Source organism: Malaclemys terrapin, chromosome 14, assembly GCF_027887155.1.
Source record: "Malaclemys terrapin pileata isolate rMalTer1 chromosome 14, rMalTer1.hap1, whole genome shotgun sequence".
NCBI lineage: Eukaryota > Metazoa > Chordata > Testudines > Emydidae > Malaclemys > Malaclemys terrapin.
This window is the reverse complement of record NC_071518.1, coordinates 30,705,095-30,727,548: the sequence shown is the minus strand read 5'-3', so window position 1 is coordinate 30,727,548 and position 22,454 is coordinate 30,705,095. Positions and strand designations below refer to the sequence as shown.

General features: G+C 40.2%; 1 long non-coding RNA gene across 1 annotated transcript; it reads right to left on the bottom strand.

Annotated features, from left to right (window-relative positions):
- Positions 1-15,284: 15,284 nt before the first annotated feature.
- LOC128848881 (uncharacterized) lies at positions 15,285-19,392 on the bottom strand. The gene is made up of 3 exons (XR_008447118.1): positions 19,274-19,392; positions 19,080-19,185; positions 15,285-18,350 (listed from the first exon to the last, which is right to left on the bottom strand). It is a non-coding gene; the product is annotated as an uncharacterized LOC128848881 (long non-coding RNA).
- Between the last annotated feature and the right edge of the window lie 3,062 nt (positions 19,393-22,454).

Sequence of the window (22,454 nt, the reverse complement as noted above, 5' to 3'; positions counted from 1 at the left end):
CAAAACAGTCTGAATCTGCAGATTGGGAAGAGGCTATGTTGCCGTTTGGGTTTTTAGGAAGCTGGTGTTTAAAAGTGTGATATATAATTAAGTCAAAATCTTTCATTAAGTGCTGAAATGGGAACAAAGCGACAATGGCTGCTTGCTAACTATGAATGTCCAACAGGCCTTTTTACTATTCAGCAAATGGAAGATATTAAACAACATTTTGCTTAAAGGTACATTGAGGCCATTTCCATTAGGACATGGTGTCATTCATTTATTCACGTGTTAAGTGGGTGTCCTTGTGGCTAATGAGCAATAATCAACAGTGACTCCACTTTATTCCTTTGCTCCCAGCAATGTTAAATACTCTGATGGAGTCTCTTTGCTGACACACTAGAGAATACGGTTAAAAAGTGCTACAGGACATTCTCAGCAGAGAGCAGTCACAGACAAACACATTGGAAATAGCACTTTTATTACAGTCTATTCTATTAGGAGCTTTGTTCTCGTTGTTTTAGGCAAGTCAGATGGAAAGCTCTGATATTCATTTGAAGATGTTTTATGCCTTAAATATTCAAGATTCTAAGCCTGAGAATCAGTTTGGCCATTGCTGTGAGCCACCTGCTTTATAAAAAATTGGCCACCTGCTTTATAGAAATCAAAGGTATGAGACAGTACATTTGCAAGATTCTAGATACAATTATTCACACAGATGTTCAGTAGAGGAGTGATTTAGGACAAAACCTTCTATGCAAAAATTTAGTTTGACATAGATTGTATAAAATAGAGTAACTCTGCCACCACTTAATTAATCCATTTTATTACATCAGCCTCAGCAGTTATGAGGAAAAAAACCTATATATTAATATAGTTTATTAACCTACTTATGATTGTTCCATTGCTTACGCTGGAGCCTGCAGCTTAGTTGTCTTCTGTGTCAATTCCTAAAGTTTGAGAGGTATAAATGAATCATTCTTGGTCATGATTAAGCTTAAGTTCGAAATAAAATATGTCAATCAATCTGGCTGAAAATGTTCCTGCTGTCTAAGTTGGTTATGCAAAGCACACTAAGGTGTATAGGCATGATCAATTAGGTCAAGGGATGTGATGGCACTCCTAGCCATAACGGTGTGTCACTTGGATTCCTCATTATTTTTAGCAGTTGTGGAAATGCATGTCAGTAGGCCAGCTAGCCAGTCTAGAATAAAATTACTTACTAGCTATGCATGAAACTAAAGTTCTAATTTATTAACATCTTATCACTACATTTATTTTCAAGCAAAACAGTGAAAAAGGAATATGGTCATCTCTGTAGAAAATATGTGAGCACCACCACTGAATTGAATTCATCAATAATTATTAGTGTAACACACCAGAAATACACAATAATTGACACGATCCATATCCGCATAAATAATCCTACATACTACTGCAAGCGCTATAGGAAACAATTAATTTGAGATGTATAAAATATAGATTTTAAATGAAATTAGATATAAACAGTAAGCTCCTTCGTACTGATTTGCTTCCATTAACAAGTGATTAGCCCCTTCCTAATAATTTAATATGAACAAGCATTTAAGAAATGTTGTAGGACAGCAAGGTTAGTGTGCGTGTGCTCATATGGAAGACATATACAAGGTATTATTTATTAATAGAGCCCTGCAAATCTGCAGATAGCCATGTCTGTGGATCGCAGAGCCAAATTTTATGGCTAGAGCCCTGCAAATCTGTGGATATCTGCAGCCCATATTTGCAAATTGCGGATTGGATGCAGATACAAATTTAGTATCTGCGCAGAGCTCTAATTATTGAACGAGACTGTCAGGAAATTTAAGCTCAACATTTAGGTTTGGTTTAACAAAATAAATGAATAAACTAATATTAATAGAAATAGTTTCATGAAATTGAAAAACGAAAATTCAGTGGAAAGAAGTTTTCAGTCAAAGCCAGCTATCATGTTATACCCACTGAAGTCAACAGGACTGCTTTCTTGAACAAAGTAACAAAGATGTGACCCTTTGATTTTAAACTTTTCCCTGCAGGTTCTGCACCCACAACATTGCAGCCTTACGCTAATACATGAGAAACTGGAAGTGAAACTGGCTAGAATCAAAAGTAAAACAGACTAGTCTGTTTTCACAATCCAAAAAAAGTAACCTGCATAAATGGAGAAAACTAAATTAAATTTCAAAATGCTTTCACTTATAAGCATCTAAGGTATAATCTGTGGCATGGGTATGGATGCTGGTTTTTTTAACATATGATTTTTTTAAACCTGACATTATCCCACTAAGAAAAAGACGAAGGGGATAATATTTTGTTCATTGCAAACAAAATGCAGCTAAACCTTGTGGATTAATATATTTAATCTAGTAAGAATGTCCCATTCTTTTCTTTTCGGATATCAAAATGGAGCCATCATCAGTCAGTTAGTTAAATAGGAGAGTCTGGAGAGTAAGTAAATGGAAGAGCTTTCAAATACAGAGCTAAAACTGCCCAATGAATGTGTAGGGGACTCCAATAAAAAGATTTTGACTTGTGTTTTCACCCCTTTCCCAGTTTACTCATTGTTTACTGACACCTCTATGGACAGAGTATTCAGGCAATGCCCGCCCAAGCCCTGGGATGTAAAAATGTCATCTCTATTGTGCTGCTGGGCTGGCTTTGATGCTGCCGCAGCCCTTTGTGTACACTTCTAAATCCCTTTATAAGGCTATCCTGCTTGTCCATACTGAACATCACCACAAAAGCTTGTCTTATTGAGAAAATAAAGTCAGAGAGAAGCCAAATGATGGGTGATTGGGCCTTTGCTGTAAAAGGCCTACTATTCACATGCCGTAGTAATTTTTTTTCATTCCAGCATTATAGGGTTTGGCTTGAAGTACCAGCAAACACGGACACCCCCATAAAAAGGCACATTTAAACACTCTCTGCTCAAAGCTTATTTAAGTTATTATTACTATTATTTATTTGGAATGATGGCTTCATGCCTAGAACAAAAATGAAACCATTTGGACAGCGTTTACTGAAGAAGTTAGATTTTAGCAAAACAAACAAAAGAATTGTGCTATGATTGTTTTGTCCCAGAAGTTTAGTAGGCAAGCAACTCAAGTTTAGTTCGGTGATTCTTAAAAAAAAAAAAAAAAAAAAAAGTGGCTAATGTTATGTTAAAGGAAGCAAAAAGGATAGGTTTGTCATTTATTATGTGAGAACAGATTTCAGCAAATCTTTTGAAAGACGAAACCAAGGTTGGGGGAATCGCTCTCTCTCTCTTTTCACCTCTAGCAACTCTTCTGCTTCTTAATGCTATTCTAATTTTTTTTTAACTGAATGTTAGTGGGCAGGCTGGAGACAAAGGCTGGATAAGGTCTTATTCTTTAGGAATAGGCCGGCGGAATGGGAGGACAGTGATTTCATGGCTTTTGTTACTGAGGTTAGGGAACTGAATTCTCTCACTGAATTAGAATAGTAACAAGTGGGACTGGGGAATCTCTAGGGCTTTTGTAGTGCACTCATCTGAGAGATTGCGCTTTTCTCAGCCCTTCAGATTTATTTTGCCAAAGTTACAGGGCAATTATGGAAATGTGCCCTTTGAAGCTAGGCCGATTTCTCTTTATTTTCTTTCCCCTTCTCTTCCCGACAAAGCAAAGCTTCCCTTGCCTCCTTTTTTTCAGCAAGTCGGCAATCATTAGACAGTGGGGTTGCAAGTGGTGATTCAAACATTCTTTTGAATAAGTGATAAAAAGTTTTAATAAAAATATGTTAAAAATAGACTTTGAAGATTTTGAGACAGACGTGTAAAATAACAGCAAGGGAATGACATCCTAGAAATGGCTTTGTGTCTGCAATGTGTTGGTACATGGAATCTCTCCTATGAAAAGAGCCTTAGTGAACTAAGACTGCAGATGACTGGCAGGCATGTAGTATGTTTGGCTAACTGATTGTCTCAGCTGTCTTAGTTCCTGCCATGCCAGTATAGTTGTCAGCTCCACAAATTTAGCAGGATAAGTGTTTTTCTCCTTTTACCTCACATCTTGGTAACAAGAGGCCCAGAATAAACAGAATTATACTTTCTCAGCTTTGTACATTATTTATCATTGTAGTTCAGAATCTCAGTGCCGCATGTGAACTAATAAGACATATTTTTTCCTTCACTTGATACACTACCGTTAAGGAAATGTGTCTGAAACCAGATGGTAAGAGCTGGCGTTGGAAAGTACATGAGAAGGATTGTTCTTACCCCAGAAGCTCAGTTTTATAGCTCTGTGTTCAGCTTGTATTCTGTTTGTTTCTTTATGTCTTTTGGCTTACTCTGCTCTTGCAAGATAAATTATCATTTTTCTGGGACATTTAACAAATGCTATGGGCCAAATTCAGATTTGGTGTAAGTGGGTATGATTCCATTGACTTCAGTGGAAATTACACCTGCTTACACCAGGTCTGACTCTGGCCTGACATACAGACTTTATATCCGCTAGAAATATGTGTGAACACAAAGTGTGATTGTTTGGTTTTGTAATTTGTGGGTGAATATCTTTTTTCCTCATGACATATTTTTTTACATAGCACCACAGCCAAATTTAAACCTGTGGTACAGATAACAGATTTTGTCCCTGTGGGTGCACTGTTTGAAAAATTTGCAGTAGAACGTTCCTCCTACATACAGAGCCACTTGACAGCATGCAGGAAAGGCTTTGCCTACATATGGGAGTGGCTTTGCAATAAAACAATAATAATCATCATCATATTGGCCTCAGTCATTCCATTTGCTTCTGTGGAGTGGTTGCTATGGCAGATTTCTTATGGTGGGTGCAAAAAGGAGGAATGCTGCCTCTGTGGCATTGAGCCTCTGACACAAAGGCCCCTGAAAAAGAGCTTCATGTGAACTGGGCTCAGTGGAGTTTTAGAAGGGGTGGACTGGGGAAGAGCCACTATCTTTGGCATTTTTCCTCATCCCATCTGTCCCTCATGCCCAAAGTCTTCTCTGAGCTTTAGCAAAAATACTAAGGGCCCACTCCTGTAGTCCATCCGCCCCTGAATAGTCTAATTGATTTTAGTGGGACTAGTCACATATTTAAGGGCTGAAAAACCAGGCACCCAATTATCATAAATAATCAACTTGTCCAAATAATTCCAAGAGCAGGCGCAAAATAAACAAAAGAAGCATCAAGCCATAGAATATGATGAGAGCTAGACCCACTTTCTAAGTCTGTATCCATATTTTAACACCCTGAAGTTTAAGGGTATTTGGGTCCTGTTATAAAGTGAAGATGTGTTTGATGAGGTGTTTTAGTTAAACTTGTTCTAAAGATAGGGCCATTTATTGGATGCAAGTCTAGATGTAGGTGTGGATATAAAACTCATGAAGTATGGATGAGGTCAGATCTGGTGTTTTAGTTCAGGAGTCTCTAAGTGCAATAGAGATCTGGTCATATTTAAAAGAAAGGAAAATGTGCTAAAAATATCAAGAAACCTGCTGATGCGTAAGCTAGTAGGGTGTGGAATTGGCTCCCAAGGTAAATGGTGGATGCCCCTCTGTCTGGTTGGGACACAACACTACTAAACATGTATTGGGGAATAATCTTGTTTCAGCAATCCTGTCTTGGCAGGGAAATTGTCTAGATGATTTGATGGGGCTTTTTCTGTCTGCTATGATTTTATGTTTTCAAATAACCTGACATTAAACAACATAAACCAAACAGGATGTACAAAGATCCTGAGATCAACAAATATTACAGACCTACTCTCCTGATTAGTGCATGATGGATCAGGCCAGAGCTGCTGCCCCAAGATGGAGAACCCTGCACTTGTTGTCATTCGATCAGATCATATTATAATTTTCAACCCCCACTGTTCACAATTGCCACAGTAGAGAACAGGTCAGTAACTGCTTCTTCAAGGATTCTGGCTCCATATTGTTTTAGGCTTTAACAGTAATAGTAAAAGATCTTGAATCATACTTGCTAATGTAGTTTACGGAGCATAGGGGTTTGCCAACTCTCACAGATGAAGCCCCTTGAGCAGTCCTGCTTCTGTGTTCTGCATTATCTCCAGCCTACAGGTGGTTTTCAATGGTGCACATTACGGTAATCTGGCCTTGAGGCCGCAAAGACATAGATCGCCATGACAAGGTATGTGCCTGGAATTAAAGGTCACAAATTTTGAATACTTTAGAATTTTTTTTTTAAAAAAGCCACTTTTGACGATTGCTTTCATAAAAAAAGAAATAAAAGCTTTCCAAGTTCAGACTGCTGTCAGAAATGACCCTCGGGATGCAAACCTCAGTTTGCTTGGGTTAAATCCCACCAACACGTAGGGCAGCCATCAAGCGATGAGCTCTTCCAGATGGCTTGTCCCACAATGAATATTTCCATATTGTCTGGGTTGAGTTTTAGCTGCTTGTCGTGTATCCAGTCTGCAGCAGAAGTGAAGCAGCAGTATTAAGATAGTCAGTGGCTCCCTACGACTGCAGGAAGATAGGTATTCGCAATAGATATATGCTACCTAAGATGATGTTGCCTATTAGCTCTATCAGTGGACTTCAAATTGGTGTATTAATTATCTGACCATATAAAAAAATGTACAAGTAACCATTTTAGTAAGTAACAAAGTAGCAGTACACAAGAATTGTTTGGTTCCTAGTGCAGCCTGTTCATGCTGACGCTTCTGATTTTATCATCATCCGCTACAAAACCACCATACCCACTGCTGTCTATACCTTGCTCACGCTCTTAGAAGAAAAAATTGATACAGTCTAAGTCTTTATGTGTGTTAAAAGGAGCAAAATCCACTTCAGACTTCCAAGGATGGAACTGTCTGTGCAGCAAGGTCACTAACTATTAAGGGCCCTGCTGCCTACCTGAGTAGCGAGACAGAGGACAAAGAACATCTCCATTACTCCCCTAAGGGGGTACCCGCATCCCCAGAACCTGTGCAGGAAAAGAAGGAGCAGTCAGACTACTATTCCTCAACGCATACAATAGGGAATTTCCCACTGCATTACATTCGTTTTAAGCTAGTGAAACGCCATTGACTTCAATTAAGGTAGACGGGTGTAAAACTAGAGTAATGTAGTTCTCTACAGTTGTGGAGCTTTGTTTGAAAAGTCCAAGTGCAGGACAGAATCATGTCTGGTATTACTCTTTTGGGACACTGTGAAAGAGCTACTGAGGCATTCCATCCTATTGCTCACAACCCTTAGTTCAAGGATATACCTGGAAGAAGTAAATCAGATATGGAAAAAGAACCTACAAGTGGCTAATATGTTAGCGAAATTGTTTCACTATATTTGATCCTTAAGCAAAGCTTAGCTTTAATTTGGGCACTCAAAACAAATACAATGAAAAAAAGATTTTTTTTTTAAATCCCTCCCGTTTCCTCTTCCGGTGTACTTGTGCATTAGTTTCCTCTCACTCCTGCTAAGTGAGTAAGTATGTTTTCAGTGTTATAGAAATCTGGGTTGGAGAATACGCATTTCACATAAATTAGATGGGAGAGTACAGTTCCACTATTGCATTGTCTAAATTACATGGAAATTGGCCTTATGCAAGGAGTAAGTTCTCACAGAACAGGCCCTAAGGCTTTTGGTTTAATTATCATAAGCTTCCATTTAATTAAACTTATTAAGTGAGTTGGTGTAAGAGTAGGACTACCGTTTTGCAGACGATTTCTGTGAAGAGAAAATATTTACGCTCTAAATGATTGGAAAAGAAATGAAACTGTTCTAGAGTAGTTTTCAATTTCAGTTTGTATGGGACAAGAATTTACCCATTTTTTTTTCCCTCCAAAGCCTTGTCGTGGTGATCCTCCTTCTGGCTTATTAGCCAGGATGGAAGGGCTTTAGGTGCTTTAATGTATATGAAATCTACTCCCTCGCCATTTGGCCTGTGAGTGAAAGCAGCCTCTTTGCAGTTGCTATTTCAGTTTATGTACTGGAAGAGCAACTGCAGCGCCTCTCGGTCACTGGCATAGGTTATGGGGGTCAGTTGATCCATATAAATCAGTGTTCTCAAACTGGGGCCGCTGCTTGTGTAGGGAAAGCCCCTGGCGGGCCAGGCCGGTTTACCTGCCCAGTCCGCAGGTCCGGCCGATCGCGGCTCCCACTGGCTTTGGTTCACCGCTGCAGGCCAATGGGAGCTACTGGAAACGGCGCAGGCTGAGGGACGTACTGGCCGCCACTTCCAGCAGCTCCCATTGGCCCAGAGCAGTGAACCGTGGCCACTGGGAGCCGCGATCGACCGGACCTGCGGATGGGGCAGGTAAACAAACCGGCCTGGCCCACCAGGGGCTTTCCCTACACAAGCGGCTTGAGAATCACTGATATAAATGCACAGCCTGCTCACTCTCCGTGCCTGCTTCTGGCCTCCCCCTACAGTGGCCACCCAGACAGCCCATACAGGGTTGGTACTGAGACCCTCTCTAGGGTACATGATTGCTCCACAGGCCCTAAGTGTGGTAGAGGGCTATGTACTGATCAACTTCACCCACAGAGTTCATACAGGCTCAAACCTTTATTTACTGAATCAATGCCAAGTGGCTCCATATGGCATGCATTAGCTTTGTTAACTTTTAGGAAATAGTGTATGAAAACATTTATTGAATAAATATCTATTATCTCTTATTTTATTGTATAATATTTAAACTTCCTAGGTGTCACACATGCAAGGAAGTGCTTCTTTGTGCTTCACCTAGACACGAGGTTGTGAAGCAGCAATACATAGTAGACCTTGTTGTTCTGCACTTAATTGCTTCCATTTTAGAAAAAATAATTAGGCAAAATTGTACAAACAAGATGCTATAAGGACAGGTGGGAAGCTGATTGAATGGTTTTTCCTCCTAATAAATATGTTTAAGAACAAATAGGTAGAAGGAGAAAGTACACATGACTAATGTTAATAGAACATCTTAGCTGCCTAATGAATTTGAGAAATTGCTTGAGAATGGTTAATCTGTGTGATAATATGACCCTCCAGGTTAGTTAGATCTGTGGTGAAGTCTTAGCTTCTGGCTACTAGCAAGTTTCCTGAGATTCACACCGAATTCTTATAAAGGAAAAAACATTCACAGTTTGAAGACCATATGCAATTCTGTTTTTTTTTAAATGTTGAAATTATATAAAAAATAGAAGTATGGAAAGGCAAGCTCCAAGACTGCATTGCTAATTATACTTTGATGACAATCTTTCATGACTTTTGAATACACTGCTGTGCAAGTTCTGATTCATTATAGAATCATATACAACTTTAGGTTAAAAAGGGTGTTTCTCCACAACAGTATTTGATTTTCAGATGTGACTGCATGCTGAATTAAACCCTGCTCATGTGCTGAAAGGCAAACACATCATCTGAGTATTTTCCTTGTTCAGTCAGGCATTCCTTACACACCCCTTACAAAAATTTCATGGGAAAAATCACAGAACACCCACATAACTGTTTTTATAGACTAGAGTTGTAAAGTGCTTAGTAATTGCAGCCTCATCAGCATGGTATGAAGGGAGTTAATCGTGAGGTAGCTAAAAATGTATATAGAGATTTTTTTTAAAAATGTTACTGTAGTAGACAGAGTCATGTGTTACCATATGGGAGACCTCAGATCCAATATGACAATGAGATTCCTCCTTCCTGAGCCAGTGGAATCCGCTTGATTGCAGAGGGACGGCGATGGGGAGGCGAAATTAGAGGATGCTATGCCATGCTCTTAGGGCACTCCATGCTGGGTGCACCTTGGAGGAAGGTGGGAAGTTAAAAGAAAAATTCTACTGCAAATGTAATTTTTTTGATATCCATCAGAGCAAAACCAGAGAACCATTAGACTGATTTTTCAGAATGATCTAAGGCTATTTGGTGTGGGGTTCCAGGCGGAGCGGATAAAGCACACGACCAATGTGGTTGCAAGCTGAATCCGAATTCTGTTTATTGCAAGCTTTCTTTTATAGTTTTTCTCAACATTACATAACACAATTAGGCTATAATAACACATCTACGGATTGGACAAGAAGGAGAATCATGTGTTTATCACATGTATAGCCCCACACCGATTGGTTCAACTGTTCCTTACATAAGGCCATGATTTGTTTACCTCATCTTATATAATACTAGACCACCAGGGGGCCTTACATAAGGCCATGATCATCTTATATAATCCTAGACCACCAGGGGGTCTTACATAAGGCCATGATCATCTTATATAATCCTAGACCACCAGGGGGTCTTACATAAGGCCATGATCATCTTATATAATCCTAGACCACCAGGGGGGCCTTACATAAGGCCATGATTTATTACCTTGCAAGTGTCCCATCGTGACCCTTACCTCCTCATGGAACTTTTCATTAGGTTGGTGTAGGGATGATACATCCCCACACCTCCCCCCTTTTTCTTAAATAAGGCCTATAGGAGGGTTCAACTAACATTAGGACAATTACTAGCCACCTGACTACTTTTTTTGAACCTATAAAACTGACGACAGGTGACATTTAACAATTGGGAAATATATAGAGAACTATTAAAAAACATAATATTACATAAATACGAAAACCATTGGGGATCCGATGGGGTGGCCATGAACAAGCAAAAAGGGCTTTTTGGCCAGTTTGGTTCGCCCAGGTGATTCAAACATTTTGTCGTGGGTTAACAAAAGGTACAGAGTTTGGACATACAAAGACCCCTGCTCCTATAATAAGGAGTCCGAACAAACAGAAGTACAGCATTATTAGGTGTCTAGGTTGTAGCAAACAACAAGTGCAAGTCCGGTGCCGTGGGGTCGTTGTTTGGCTTCTGCGTGGCGGCATGGTGTTCGGGTAGCATCTGCCGGAGGGATCTTATCCGGTGGTTTTTTCCTATATGTCCTTTCAAAGTTAGATAAGCCTGGCTCCGCCATTCTTTCCAACCTATTCTGCAACTGCTTACCCTGCCCCGGGAACTCCGCCCGGAACTCTGGGGTACAAACATCATTGGTGACAGGAAAGCCGGGCTGGTTTAGGGCTCGCAATGTGTGGGACTGCGGGGGATGGCTCTCACCGGCCAAATGGGACAACTGATTCAGCATGTCCTGTAGCTGAAGGCCCTGTTTGTACATTCCCGCGTTTCTGCCCCCATTTCAAGAAACGGGACAACGCGTCAGAGGGAAGCTTCTCTCCCCGCTTTTTAGCGATGCGTAATAAAAAATCATGCACCATCTCCTCCCCTGCAGACAAAGCAGAGCCCATTTTATTAAAAGCAGCCGCTCACCTGTGAGCTCACGAACGTCTCTCTCGGACGACCAGGAGCCGGTATCCTCCGGTACCTCCTGCCGCGGCTGCCACCTCCGCCTTTTCTCACCGAACGCTTCCGTCGGCTGTGAGCTCACGAACGTCTCTCTCGGACGACCAGGAGCCGGTATCCTCCGGTACCTCCTGCCGCGGCTGCCACCTCCGCCTTTTCTCACCGAACGCTTCCGTCGGCTGTGAGCTCACGAACGTCTCTCTCGGACGACCAGGAGCCGGTATCCTCCGGTACCTCCTGCTGCGGCTACCATCTCCGCCTTTCCTCACCGAACGCTTACGTTGGCTGTGAGCTCACGAACGTCTCTCTCGGACGACCAGGAGCCGGTATCCTCCGGTACCTCCTGCCGCGGCTGCCACCTCCGCCTTTTTTCACCGAACGCTTCAGTTGGCTGTGAGCTCACGAACGTCTCTCTCGGACGACCAGGAGCCGGTATCCTCCGGTACCTCCTGCCGCGGCTGCCACCTCCGCCTTTTCTCAAACCATGTTCAGTTTTTGGTCGTGCTCCAGTTGACACTGAGCTTGGCAAACCATTTAAATCTTGGTACCCTGCCCTCTTATTCCCACAGATTCCCTTTATCTCTGTGAAGAAGCCCTGTCTCCACCTTAACAGGGCATGGCTGTTTGCGCTTTTTGGAAGAAGGAGTTCTGGAAGGAGAAGAGCCAGCACTGAGAGCCTCTTCAATATCTAAATTCAATTGTTCCAGTTTCTTCATGAGAGATGACATAGAGTCTGACCACTTAGATCCTTTTTTTGGTTGGATCTGCTCAGCTTCTGAGACAACACCTGTTGGGTCTACTGTCTGAGAACATTGATCCCTGCTCCACTGGCGGCTGTGTCTAGTATGATTTCTGCTAGCTTACTCTGGGCAAAGTCCTGGCTGCCTTGATGTCCAAGCCGAATCACGTCGGGGTCACCATTTGTGGCGTTCCATGCGGAGCAGATAAAGCACACGACCACTGTGGTTGCAAGCTGAATCCGAATCCTGTTTATTGCAAGCTTTCTTTTATAGTTTTTCTCAACATTACATAACACAATTAGGCTATAATAACACATCTACGGATTGGACAAGAAGGAGAATCATGAGTTTATCACATGTATAGCCCCACACCGATTGGTTCAACTGTTCCTTACATAAGGCCATGATTTGTTTACCTCATCTTATATAATACTAGACCACCAGGGGGCCTTACATAAGGCCATGATCATCTTATATAATCCTAGACCACCAGGGGGTCTTACATAAGGCCATGATCATCTTATATAATCCTAGACCACCAGGGGGTCTTACATAAGGCCATGATCATCTTATATAATCCTAGACCACCAGGGGGGCCTTACATAAGGCCATGATTTATTACCTTGCAAGTGTCCCATCGTGACCCTTACCTCCTCATGGAACTTTTCATTAGGTTGGTGTAGGGATGATACATCCCCACAATTTGGTATCCAAATCCCATTGAAATCTCCACTGAAAATCTTAGCCTTAAGTGTGCAGTGACTTGCTGCAGCACCAGTTCCTTCTTTTTGACGAATAGGATAGATTTTTCTCTTCCAAATATGAACATACAGGTTTAGAAGAAAGGAAGAGGAGCAGCTGATTTTTGCAGTAGGCCTGGAGATGCAACAGAGCAAAAGACAAGGCTGATGTTAAAAAATATTATATATAAAATGTGAAGTGAAGAAGCATGTGCTTTGCTCTGACTCAGTATCTATACTCCCGAACAGGAGTCTATGATCCACTTCTCTCCAGAGGTCTTAAGAAGCTAAAGAAAATGGTAGTCCTGAGAATGAAAAGCAGAGAGTAACACAGTTGAGCATACCCCCAACCATAACGTGCAAATGAAAAGCGAGAGGGTATTTGTAACACCGGTGTTAATATTGCATAGTTGTACTCAGGAGGTCCTGCTGAAAATACTTATATATAATTTAAGAAAAAGAAGTTTTTATACTAAGAAATAATGGCTCAAAGCTTTCTTATTGGGAAAAATTCCAGCCTTTGTGCTCATATCCCAGTTATCACAGTAAAGACTTCCAAATGGGAAATATTTTAGAAGAGAGCTGCACGTGGGTGATAAAGGTATCATGCTTTTTTTTTTTTTTTTTTAATGCAATGGTAAGCTTTTACTTTGGGAAGGTATTTTATAAAGTTCTGAATGATCTAGTATAATAGACAAACCCTACTTGTAATATTTATATAACATATATAAAAAAAACCAAAGGATACTTAAAAAAAGACTCAAGGAACTATATAACAATACCATTGCAAGCAGGCATTTGTTGTCCCACAACTATTTAAAAATAGAGTTGAGGTGGAGGTGTCAGGGTCTTTAATATATGGCAATAGAATAAGGAACAAGTTAAGAAGGACTTTGAAAGATTTTAGAAACTTACAAGCATGCTAGTTAACTGCAAAATTGTATTAGTTATTCCACCTGACTTTTGTGGAAGAGATGTATCTAGGAAAGATATGTGAACTGATATAGATACAGCTCTGAGCACTAGCCAACACAAGGTGATGGCTCTTGGCATGGTATTTGCTATTATGACAGCTGGAATATTTATTTTTGGTGATTTTATTAAAATACTGACAGAAATAAATTTTATCAGCAATGACAGAAATGCAAGGAAGATTGTGGAGTAAGATCTGGGTGTGTGAGAGGAAGATCAAAAAAGACATGACAAAATCTAACATCAGCATCATCTGTGATATGTACAAGAGAAGCTTAAAAAAGATAAGAAGAAAACTGATGATGGGGGTGACAGAAGATGCTCCTCTCCAGGACAATGATGGAATAGTAATTATAGACAAAGATGACATGTGATGGAGAGTTTTACCCTCAAACTCTACAGGAATGGATCTAGGCAAACATGTATCAACATATTCTATGATAGCAGGAATGGGAAATGAAATGAAAGGTGAAATACATCTTCCAACTGAGCAATAACATCAGCCTTATGGTATCAGAAACAAAATGGGAGCCTAACAACAGCAGATAAACTAACAAATGTGTCCCTAGTAGAGAGACAAAAAGAGCAACCCTAAGACAGAAAGAACCTTGTCCCAGCAATGCATTGTCATGATTTATAAGAAAGCTGTCAAAGGACATGTAAAACTTTGCATGTAATTTAGGGTTGGGCCTAGAAGGGGCTTCTTTCATGATGACCTACTGAAACCCTTCTAGAATATCAAAAGAGCAGAGGTCTAGATGCTGCCACCAATGAGCCTTAGAAGTGGTATTTGTCTCAGTTTGTACTATGTATATTTAAGAGTGCCCATCTTAGGTTCTGTGTGCCATAAAACAAAAGACTGTCACATTAAAAATTCAAACCACCGCAGCTCCTCCCCACAGAACCAGCAATAATGAACAGTTGTTGAAATCAAAACCCCTTCCCACCCTTTCTGCCACAAAGACTGGATAAAGATCAGCCATGTGAGTGCCTTTGACCACAGTTACAAAGCTGAAGGCCTCTCATGGAGAATGCCCTGTTGGCAGCGTCCTCTCTTTTAAACTGAGGGGGCTTGAACTTCTCCAATGACCACTCTCTGGCCTTGTGGAATTGGGGGGAGTGGGAGAAGTGGTCAAGCATAAGAGTTTCAAATGTTGTGAGGTGTGATCTGAGCCATTACCAGTCATGTTTTTATTCTGAACAGTAATTATGGCTGGAAGTGAGACCAGTGAAGTCAAGAGCCTATTAGACACCATATGGTTATAGTGCCCTAACACTGGCTCTTGCCACAGGGACAGTCTGTTTTAAAAAAAAAAAAAAATCACACTTTGCCCTGCTTTACTACCGCAATGCAAAAATAGTTCATTTTGTTCAAAGCAGAAGTAAAGCAAAGCATGGACACTGCCTTCCACTTTCACTAAGAGATAGGAGAAGGTCCCAATTAAGACACACTGCAGCTTTAATGTGAGACTCTATGCTCCCAGGGGTTGCTCTTGCAGGAATAGTTTCACCCAAGGATGGAGCAATTAAGTTATTAAATAATGTTCCATTTCAAGCACTACAGAAAAAGTCATAATTTTAATTAGGATAATCAACAAACACATTCATGCCCTAGACTAGCTGTAAGATATTCACGTTCCATTAAAACATTTCTAGCTCACTAGGATATGACTTTTTATTATTGTGCCTACATTGTCCTGTGGAGAATAATTTCCACACAAAAAATTTCAACACACAAAAAATGCCAGGAACTTTTATTATTTATATCACAGTCTCACCTATGGGACCAGATTAGGACCCCATTGTGCTCGGCTATACACAAACTTGTAACAACACTGTCTTTATATCTGTACAAAGCTAGCCAACAAGCTCATAGCAGATTGTAAATGCCCACCCATCACTGTGTCACTCTGAGTCCTTCATTATACCATTTTAGATATTCTCTATGAAAAAATAACCATCCCATCATCAGCTCCCTATCATTTACATATAAGACACTGTCAAAGAGTTAGCTGAGACAGCTGTCAAAGAGACAGGAAATGCTATAGAAATGCTTGTCCTGTTCTCACACACTTACTACTCATGAACTATGAGAACTGATAAAAGATCAAAAGCATATAAACTAGGCAAATTAGTGAAAATGAACTCAAACACTGTGATCATGCTCAAGCATGCAAAAAATGAAACAGAAAAATTAGTATGGAATACAGAACTTCAGACAGATGTTCAAGTAGAAACAAGAGGAAATAAGTCAGGAGGCAAACCATGCAAAGTTGGCTTGAGAACATTCACGAATATGAGAAAAACTGTAAAGAACAATTTCCCATTTAGCCTGAAGCAGAATTAGGGCCTGATTTTGATTCCATTGAAGACATTAGTTCAATCAGCTTCACTGGGAGCCCCATCTGGCTACCCGAGTTAACAACTCAGAAACCCGTTTTCTGTATCCAAAACAAAAAAAAACCCCAAACCCAGAAATTTGCCATCAGAGGAACACATGTTCCAATCCTGCTCCTGTTGAAGTTCATTACAAAATGCCCATTGACTTCAGTACTGCTGGATCATGCCCACAACATATTATATATTGGCTAAGGCTGCACTTTTCTCTGTGGTCGCTTGTGATTTTTTTTTTCATGCTTTAAAAGAAAAATATTTATGAATTTAACATATTGGGATTCTTAAACATGCAAATTATGGTGTGATCATAAACAGATGAACAAATGTCTGTGATGGCCTTGGGGGCTGCCGTGTTTAGTGGCAAACCTGTTGTGACTAACCCCCCGCACCATCAGAGGATTCTCAATCAGACTTTTAATCCCCCAAAATGTCATGCAGTTCTTTGGCCTACCCCACATTGAAATCTATGGACGTTAGGAGCCTAAATACTTTGGAGTATCGGGGTCTTCCTGCATGAGTGAAGCAAGCAGAATTTGACAGCCTTGGGTGGAAGTGAGCATTAAACTGTATGGGATATTTATCCAACAGTGGACTGATAGATATTGCTGCCAATGGTGGCACTGATGCAGATGAGTAGTACTGCATACCATGATTACAAGGAATACTTAGCAGAAGAACCAGTGTTTGTCTGATATTTATTGTGGGATTGAATTAACTGCTAAACCAGCATTGCAATAGGGAAAAAAACCCTTTAAAACGTAAATTAACAGATTGTGTGTTTCACTGCAGCATGTGTGGTCCTGAGAGTTACCCTCAAAAACCAATCAGCCGCCACCGTCACTGGCATTGACTTGTGAGTCTCAGCAGAGAGGACAAGGAACAAATATGGATGAAGCTCAAACCACCTTCTCACCTCGCTAGGGTGTGGGCCCTGCAGAAAAAAGTTGAGACACATTCCCAGAGTGGTGGCAGAAAAGTTGTGTAATCATTGTCCATGCAGTAATTATCATGGATAGGACTTCAGCCACCTGGGTTTAAAGTCTGATGCATTACATCTACTGACTCCTATGACATCTTTACAGGGCAGTGGGTATTGTCCAGGGTTCTCCACTCAGGGTCTCATTCTGAAATCCTTGCTTTGACCCAAGGCCTTTCCCCCCCGCCCTTCTTTTTATTCATTCTTTGTTCCCTGTATTTAAGTTGATTCCATGGGGGCGTGTTTGGTCCTTCCTCACTGTTGAAGGGGGCACTCTTTGTTCTTCCTATAGACAGAGCCCCCCCTTCAAGACACTGTCCATGGTTCTCTGCTCAGTGTATCCTTCTGGTTCCCCTTTAATGTCCCTTCATTTGTTCTCTATATTTGGGGAAATGTCTTTCACTGATAACTCAGACTCTTATGTGTGTGTTGCCCCTAACCCCTATCCCATTCACACAAAAACCTCTGACCCAAATTTGGTGGTGCATTCAACCCAAGCTAGCTGGCTTGTCTGGGGCTCTAGGCTGAAGTCTGAGTGAGGCTTTGCACTTTGCAATGAGGACACATGCTAACCCACTCAGGTGCTGATTGTCCTCCATTGCCTTCCCACAATTCTCCCTGTATGTCCAGACAGACAAGTTCTTCCACAATTCCCTGGGAAAGCATCCTAGAGCAGCTCAGCTTACTGTAGCACAAAAAACCATGGCATAATCCCCCCGAAAATTTTAGCAACACACACACAAGAGTGCAGCCCTAGTGAGGACACAGTAACTCAAGTATGGTTTTGCAGTGTAGCAGCTCACATCAAGGCTAGGCTAACCCAGGTGCTTGGACCTGGGTGCCAATCACCCAAGTGAATGCTGCAGTTAAGACACATCCTTAATTGTTACCTGCCTCTTTGTAGTCTCTACTATCTCAGGAGTGGAAGCCATGGCTGTTTTTGTAGGAAGGACTTGTCAGAGGTCTCACCCCTCATGCAAAAATTTCACACACTGATCCTTCATCACCACTCATTCAAATAGCATTTTAAAAATATTTAAAATAAATAATTGAACAAGTCATTAAAATAATTGTTCAGTGTATTTTCCCTCTCCACTGGATTGCAAAATCATCCGGAATAATGTTACCATCTCCTTAAAGTGAATCCACTTAGAGAGAATTCAGACATACTTAACTGTCTTCACAGTGGAATGGAATGAAAAGCCATGAGTTGTTTCAGAGGACTGCAGTGTGCAAAGTGAGATTCCAGAGATCCACCACATAAAATGGAATTGTTCTAAGAAAGAAAGAAAGAAAATCTATTCTCTCAAAGAGGGTTCTGCTTTATTTTGATGAAATATATTTTTTTATGTAACAATATAAGAAGTCTGGATGTTTTGTTACATACTTAAAAATAAATTTCTGAAATTGTCTTTACTCCATTTTTTTAAAATCATGAATTTTATGATGCTATATCATAACATAAAGTACATCTCATTATAGCGTACTGATGCATGTACAGCTACACATAGACAGCCTTATTACAGAGAAGCACTATTTACATTAATTAGAAGGAATTTTTTTAAAAAAATGTAGTGTAAGCAAACCATTTTGAACTGAATGTGCCTCTCTGAATCTACTTTCTTGTTATGTCAAGAAATTATTTGCAGTAACCTTGTCATTAGTCAGTTATGTTTATGATATTAGATACATATGATGGCAATTAAAGGCAGAACCTCAGCAGATCTTGGTAGTATATTCAGGCATTACTACAGCTATTTTCAGCAGAGTTACACTTACTGCATCAAAGAATGTCATAGAGAAAAGAAAATATGGTAACTGTTGCTTTAAATTATAGCTATCATTACTTCAAAAGGATATTCAATCAGAAACCACTGCAGATTAAAACTATTTACTTTTTCTGACGCTGAAAGGAAAAGTAGGCAGTTTCAGCCTGTCATCTCTTAATTTTCTTGAATGAAAAAAAAAAAGCCGTTTGGTCTAAGAAAAGTCAGTTGGGAATTACCAGAAGGAATATGCTGAAATAGCTCTCCTGCTTTATTTTGACCTTTCCATGCCTGTCAGCCTCCGCAAGTGTCCCAGGTTCCTTGCAGGTTATTTTGCAGAGACAACTGGAAAAAAAGTCATGTTACTGTTTTGGCTACTTTAACATCGTGTATGCACAGCAATTTAACAACAGGTGGAGTCCTTCTTACTCACACAGACATGTTTTCTTCCTAAGATGAGAAGGTAGAATAAATAAAGTTATGGTCTTCTGAAGAGTAAATTCCAAGTCAAAGCATAGGCTCATGTACAAATTAGCTGGAGGGATCAGAGACTTTTTCTAATAACAGGAAAATACCATCTACCAAAAGTTTAAGCAAGGGAGTTCCTAGTCTAGTGTTCTATTCAATGCAATGTTTGTTTAGGTAGGTGTTGGCCGTGGGAAGGTCTGCACAATTCGCAGAAGCTAATCTTAAATAAAGTAATAGCAATTTTACTTATACAGGTATATCCTTTCTGCCCTTTCCCCTTGCCAACATGCTTAGGATGCTGAGCAAACAGTTAAGCTACAAGAATATTAAAGTATCATAAAAAGGAGAAAAGAAAATTTTAAAAAGCTAATTTAAAAGTGCAACATTGTTTAAAAAGGGGGAGGGGAGCAGTATCCTACATAGTTGCAAACAGTGACCACTTTAAAACTAGAGAAAAACATTCACCACTGCAGGCAAGAAACATGTAGCACAAGTCAGGAATTAGGAGGTGAGTGTGGGTGTGATGGTGGCCCCCCAGAGAATCTATGTCCAGCGCAGACTTTGTGAGGTTAGGCAGTACAGTATGAAAACTCATTCAGTTTAGAGGTGATCAATAAAGCTCATACCATAAGAAGGAAACTTGGTAAGCTCATAATGTGCTGATTGAATAAATAATAATGTATAGTTTAATCTAAGAGTGTGCTTATAGCACAGGTATGGAAGCAGATTTGAAAGGCAAGAGTTGATGGGTTGAGATTAGGCGTCAAGGGTGTTTATGCCAATTTCAAAGGTGGAATGTTTCTTCTGAACATTTTTGCTTGTAACCAGGTGGCTCTGAAGCCACAAACATCTCATGACTCATTCTTATTATTTTTTTATGTGCATTGGAAGTGATATCAGCCTTGCAAACATTTGCCTGTTCAAACCTCTCCAATGCCAGACATTTGTTATTCTTGGTCCCAGTGAAGCCGTTTTAAGGCCCAAATCAGTCCCTAAGTACATAGATCCAAAACCCGGACAAGAGATAAGGAGAGGGAAAGAACCTTTCCACTATGGCATCCTAACTGCCTCATTCCAAATCACCTTTGGCGTTCAGGGAGCTTCAGTGGAGTTGGGTTTTCTGGTATGCAGAAGATGTGCACCCTACACTGGGTCTCAGAGTCCTGTCCTCCAGTAGGAGCAGTGGAACCAGACTGATTCTCCTGTGAGAGGATCCTCTTCACCCATGGTGGTATAAGGAGGGGGAGACAGACTTTACCCTGAACTGACAATCATGAGCACATGTGCGTATACAACAGTGTACCATCAACTCTTATATTCTCATCTCACCCTTTTAAAAGCATCCTAGTTAAAAAGTTTAAGCACAAAGAATTGAGTCCTTTTCATTGCTGGAATTTCTGCCATATTCTAAATGTTAATTATTTAAAAGCAATTTACCATTTTCCCACTGTTTTTTTAAAAGACTCCACCCAGAAGCAAAGTTTTGTGCTGTCTTGCCCCCCGCCCCCTAATTCTGCAGCATCAGTTAACTAATAGACAGCCACCTTCTTTTTACTGATATCAGTGGTCCGACTGGGATTCTAGATCAGAGTTTTGCCTAAGCAAGGATTGGGCCCATATCTGGATTGGACCCAAATACTTTTCCCAGGGCAGTGTGCATGTCAGTTAGTAACATCAAACAATACTAAGCCATGTCATTTTGTGTCTTGCATAAGTAAGAGAGTGAGAGTGAGGGAAAGTGTGAATGTTTCCCATAAGTGGATAAAAATATTGTTGAGCTCCTCAAAGGACATTAAAAACGTAATGAAGAGATAATAGAATATTACATTTAAAACAGAGATTCAAGATTAAAACTGAGAGAACATCTAACCAGTGAAGTGGTGAAGAGAATATCAAAATTTGCCTGAATGTTTTACGCCAGGGGGAACACTGTACTTTCTTTATGCCCTAACTACTCAGTTACAATAGAATCAGTCTCATTGGTGACAAAGATGCAGCAAGATTGTTAGCACTTCACACTAGACAGTCCATATGATAAGTCATGTAGAATGTAAAAGGTTGCTGACATTTTCCGTTATGTGTCTTTTCATTAAAGGTAACTACCACTTTAAGCAAATTGTTTCAGGGACTGGAATGTAGCAGTAGTGATCTAATTAGTGTAGGCTGTAATTTAGGAGGGTTCATTATGTCACAGACATTATGACTCCTGGGTATTACTAAAGGACTCATTTGTAGTACTTGAAATGAATTTCTCATGAACACATATAATGTCACCCATATAACTAGTATGTAGCTTTAAGATGATTTGGTATATTTAAAATCTCTGATTTTGTTGGGGATTAAGTTTCCAGACCGTAATAAACAAATCAGCAAATAGCAGAGATTTACTTCTTGCTAAGAAAGAAAAAAAAAGTGGGGGGAGGGGGCTAATAGCCATTTCAGATTGAAACAGCAAGTGAACGCTGACAAAATTACAAAGGAAGCTAATAAATCATTTAAGGGGAAATATTTACAGTAATTAAACTAAAACTCACACACACCACAACAGGACAAAGACTTTTGTAATTTTGGGTACGATACCTATTGGCTTCAACCAACATAGCAGAAGTTTAGTGGTTCCTTAAGAGAAGCTGGTTTTATTTATTATTTCTTTTCCTAAAAGCCCCCACGAGCCCTACTTTAATAAAAAGGCAAGTTACAGACGTACAGGTAAAATTACAACTGTATAAAATACATGAGACAAATATATAAAGATGCCTTTTAGTGCAACTAGTTTCAGTGGCAACGTAGTTGAAATAGAAGCTGCTTTGTAATTAGGTTTAAATTGCTAAACTGAAAAGCTATTAAATATACAATCTCTAGTCTTATTTTTATATTATTTACTTTTCCTTTGGGGGCAGAGGGGTTTCTTACCAGTTCAGACATCCACTGCTTTTAGGAGAGAGTAGAAAATGTATTCTCCCACTAATGTTACTGCTTTATCCATTAGTCACTTACACCCTGATTCAGAAAAGCACCTAAGCATGTGCTTAACTTTAACCAGGGATTTAGCCCCTGATCCTGCATCCTTTGAAGTCAATGGCAAAGATCCCATAGATGTCAGTCATGTAGGCTCAGGGCCTTAGGGACCAATCCTGCACTATTAA